General features: G+C 42.5%; 1 long non-coding RNA gene across 1 annotated transcript; it reads right to left on the bottom strand.

Moving 5' to 3' along the window:
* Positions 1-3,733: 3,733 nt before the first annotated feature.
* LOC115319442 lies at positions 3,734-4,087 on the bottom strand. Its single transcript, XR_005715918.2, has 3 exons — positions 4,048-4,087; positions 3,887-3,965; positions 3,734-3,772 (listed from the first exon to the last, which is right to left on the bottom strand). It is a non-coding gene; the product is annotated as an uncharacterized LOC115319442 (long non-coding RNA).
* Between the last annotated feature and the right edge of the window lie 348 nt (positions 4,088-4,435).

Here is a 4,435-nt window from a genome sequence, read left to right as displayed (position 1 = left end):
TCATTACGATCAGTGTTCTTCACGTAATTATAAAGACAAAAATTGAAAGATTACTTATCACTTTATTAAAGTTTCCGAGCTTCCTCACTGTACACTCTCCCTGGTCATGATGGTGCGCCATTACATCCTGCGGGAAAAGAGAAGAGAAAATTACCCTATGCCACCCTATGATATAACGTCACATAACTCGCTCAAGCTACCACTATGAGAGGAAAGCAAGAAAGATAGTAACAGCTTCATCCTGACAAAAGGGTGAGGAAAATCGGACAATAGCATTTCTGAAAGTCTGATATGTCAGACATTGCTGGTGTGCCTTCTTTGCATGCCCAGGGCTATGCTACAGGTAATAGTGTTCACTGCAGGCCACAACATTTATTACATCAAACCTTAGGCACCATAAAGAAAATGTGTGACAAACAATAGCCTTTCCAGATTCAAGGTTCCAGCTGCTACATTTGAAGCCCATATAGATTGATGAAGGCCACAGCGAAAACATCTGCAAATGGCCATTTTTCAGGGCTGTGCTAATATTAAAATTTTCTTATAGCAGTTTAGTATTATACGGTAGTTGATATTGGTTTCAACATTAATCGTACTACTGTAAACGGCTTAATTTTTGCAAAGGCTTAGTTTTTGCGAGTTAATCGAAATTGCTTCAAATTGGTCATGCAAATAAGTAACCCCATGGCTACGAATACATTGAACATTACTCCTGATTGTGAAATATTGTTCCTGCAAAGTATTTCCAAAACTGACACTTCACAAAATGTATGAAATATCAAGCTCGCGAAAATAAAGTCGTTTACGCCAAACATTTCAAAGCGCTCGTAAAGTCACCATTGCAATGAATTGGCTTTGTTCAGTGCGCTTCTCCGCATGTGCACTGCGCTGCGGAGAAGCGAAACCCATGGAGCAGACTCCGCAATCGCATTAATCGCGCTAACACCCAACACCATCTAGAATAATCAAAGCCTCGGCATCGCCTCCTCTCCCTTCATGAAACGTCATTACAGTCGGATGGCGCTAACTCGGCTACTGGGCCCGAGTCCGACCTTCGAAGCGCTGATGGAACACGAGCCCCGGCCGAACACTGACGCAGCACTCGTGCCCGATCTCAGGCCTCAATCGATCTGGCTGTGATGACGGTGCGGAGGCCTTCTGCTTATCTAGGTGGTGGTGTAACACCCCGGTCGCAAGAATCTCGCTTTGTCGCAGTGCAGACTCATACTTTGGTGGGAAATGCACACCTCCATAGCGGAGAGGTTTTGACATGTACACAGGAGGAATTAAGAAAAAAATTTAAAAATGGTTACGTGAATGTTTATGCATCTGATGGATGTCGGTACTCCCCTCAAGGTCAAATTTAGAAAACAAATAACACTGTAGCTATTCTGTTATCAAGAATATGTATTAGGCTGCAATGTCCTAACATGCTATGTCACGACATTGCAGCAACAGTTCTAATTTGAAATTGAAGGATGAGCATGGCGAGAAGGCCATCAAATCGTATATTTATACTCACAACCTCTATGTGGGCCTTGACCTCATGATAGCCAGAGCCACTACATAATTTGGATCAGAACTAACCGAGCTTTGGCAGTGGGGCGATGATAACGAGATCAATTAGAATTTCATTTAAAAGTATATGTATTGCCCTCATGCTGATTATGTACGCTTATAAATCTATATGCCCATGCAGCATGCTGCTGGCAAGCATAAATAAATGACAAGCTTTGCTTGCTGCCTCGATTACAACTGTGCGGCTTAAGCAGACCCTTGAGAATTTTAAGAGTATTCAGTTTGGTAATCAAAATTATTCACATCTAACTTTATTTCAGTGGATGACTATCTGCCCCTGATATTAGGTATTTTTTTGTACCATACCTAAAGCTACTATTCGTGCACGATCATGCTCCTTCACTGACATATTACTGCATTTTGAAAACATATGTACTAAAGTAATCAAAGCAGCCTACAGCTAAACAAGTTATACCAACACTGTCAGGATGGTTGAGGCTAGCGTGACGGCACTAAGTAACAGGCTTGGAGAGAGGTGCAGACACTGTGATATTCAACTGAAAAGTTAATAAGCTTAAGTCATTATACACTTTAAGCCCAAAATTCATGATTCGCACATGCCTATTATTCTCAGTATGAAGCCAAAGGCGAACCAAGTAGTAGTCCGTTGATTTATTACCAAAATAGAATACAATTTGAATACCAAACTGGATGCTTTGCTTATCTTTGGAAGGTTGCGATAAAAAATGCACTACTTAATTGGGTGAAAAACAAAGCCTTGTAACACAATCAAGTGCATGATTACATTCTACAGGTCGTTTTACATGTATACACATCATTCTATATCAAAGCTAACAGAATTTTCAAAAAAGGCCGCGAGAGTTATGAGACTGTCTTTTTCATTGCGCGTTCGTGGGACTCTGTGGACATCAGTAAAGGGGATAACCGTCACAGTATGTTGACTAATTGACGAAAATTTGTTAGCTTTGTAACTAATGACTTTATGGGCCATGCTGCATAAGCAGTGTTAAAAGCCAGCCAATATTAAAGGCTATCCCGACTTTAACAATTCACGAAATGCCAAGCAGCTTCCACATATTCAGTGTCCAACTTTTCTGTTTTAATGTCGGATGCAAAAACCTCGCTCAGGAGCTCAAGAATTTGTGCCGTTAATGGTGGGTGGAAGAGTGACATAGTCGTACTGGGCACATCGTCACTATCTCGACAGTGTGTCCTTAGTAGATGCATCCGCGTCATACTTCCAAGATAAAAAAGGTGCGTCCGAAGCAACTACGTCCGCACAACATCCTGAGGTCTTCCCCGAGTGCGCAATTTTCGAATCGGGTGACAAAAAAAGCAAATTTTTAGCATTCCATATCTTGAACCTTGTTGCTATACAGAAATTTTGTTAGTCTAATATTTACTGCCTTTGAAACTAGAATTGAAACGTATCCCATAAAACAATTAATTAAAAACATTATTAAAAAAATTGTGTTCATTAGTTTTGATTAACATACTGCAACTGTTATCCCCTTATCTAATGTCCTCCAAGCCCCACAAACACACAGTGAGGGAATCATTTAAGTAACTCGTGCCGGTTTTTTTAAAATTTCGTTCGAATCAAAATAGACAGCTTTGTATACATGTATATAAAAATATTGAATGCATGTCCATCCCACTGTAGAGGTCCACCTTTTCCTTAGGTAAAACTGGATCAAACTGGAGAAGGCCAGTTTTACATAAACCCCCGGCATGGTATGTACCAAGGGCCGCCAGAAATGATTGCTCACCTCAGAACACTCTGTGCGGCTTGAAGAAAGTGGCTTGCGGTCTTTGACGGTGGGTCTACCCGCTTGGTGCAGCTGGGACCTGCAAGAAAGTTAATGCAGCTTGCCATATACCAGAAAGTAACAAAGACAAGGCCAGTATTACATAAACCCCCAGCAGGCATGCACCAAAGACCGCCAGAAATGATTGCTCACCTCACTGAACACTTTGTGCGGCTTGAAGACAGCGGCTTGCGGTCTGACGGTGGGTCAACCCGCTTGGTGTAGATGGGAACTGCGAGAAAGTTAATGCAGCTTGCCATATACCAGAAAATAACAAAGACAAGGTCAGTATTACATAAACCCCCAGCATGGCATGCACCAAAGACAGCCAGAAATGATTGCTCACCTCAGAGAACACTTTGTGCGGCATGAAGACAGCGGCTTGCGGTCTGACGGTGGGTCAACCCGCTTGGTGTAGATGGGAACTGCGAGAAAGTTAATGCAGCTTGCCATATACCAGAAAATAACAAAGACAAGGTCAGTATTACATAAACCCCCAGAAGGGCATAAACCAAGGACCACCAGAAATCATTGCTCACCTCAGAGAGCACTCCACGCGGCTTGAACAGAGCGGCTTGCAATTTTTGTTGCTGGGACCTGCAATATATTTAATACAGCCTGCCGTATACCACAAAGACAAAGCCAGTAATACATAAGCCTATAGCACATGTCCCAAGGACCACTACAAATGCACGCTCACCTCATGGAACATTCCATGTGGCTTAAAGAGAACGGCTTGCAATCTGTAATGGTGCGTGCACCTGTTTGGTGCAGCTGGGACCCGCAAAAAATTTAGTACAGCTTGCCATATACCACAATGTAACAAAGACAAGGCCAGTAATACATAAGCCTAAAGCACGACATGTCCCAAGGATTGCTAGAAATGCTTGCTCACCTCATAAAGCACCCCATGCGACTTGAAGAGAGCGGCTTGCAACCTGAGGGTGAGTGCACCTGCTTGGTGCAACTGGAACCTGCAATAAATTTAATACAGCTTGCCTTATACCCACAAAGTTACAAAGACAAGACCAATATTACATAAGCCTCCAGCATGAAATATCCCAAGGACCACTAGGAACGCTTGCTGA

Source organism: Ixodes scapularis, unplaced genomic scaffold (assembly GCF_016920785.2).
Source record: "Ixodes scapularis isolate PalLabHiFi unplaced genomic scaffold, ASM1692078v2 PGA_scaffold4__175_contigs__length_147842914, whole genome shotgun sequence".
Classification (NCBI taxonomy): Eukaryota; Metazoa; Arthropoda; class Arachnida; order Ixodida; family Ixodidae; genus Ixodes; species Ixodes scapularis.
Note: the sequence above shows the minus strand (reverse complement) of the source record. Positions and strands in the feature narration are given on the sequence as shown.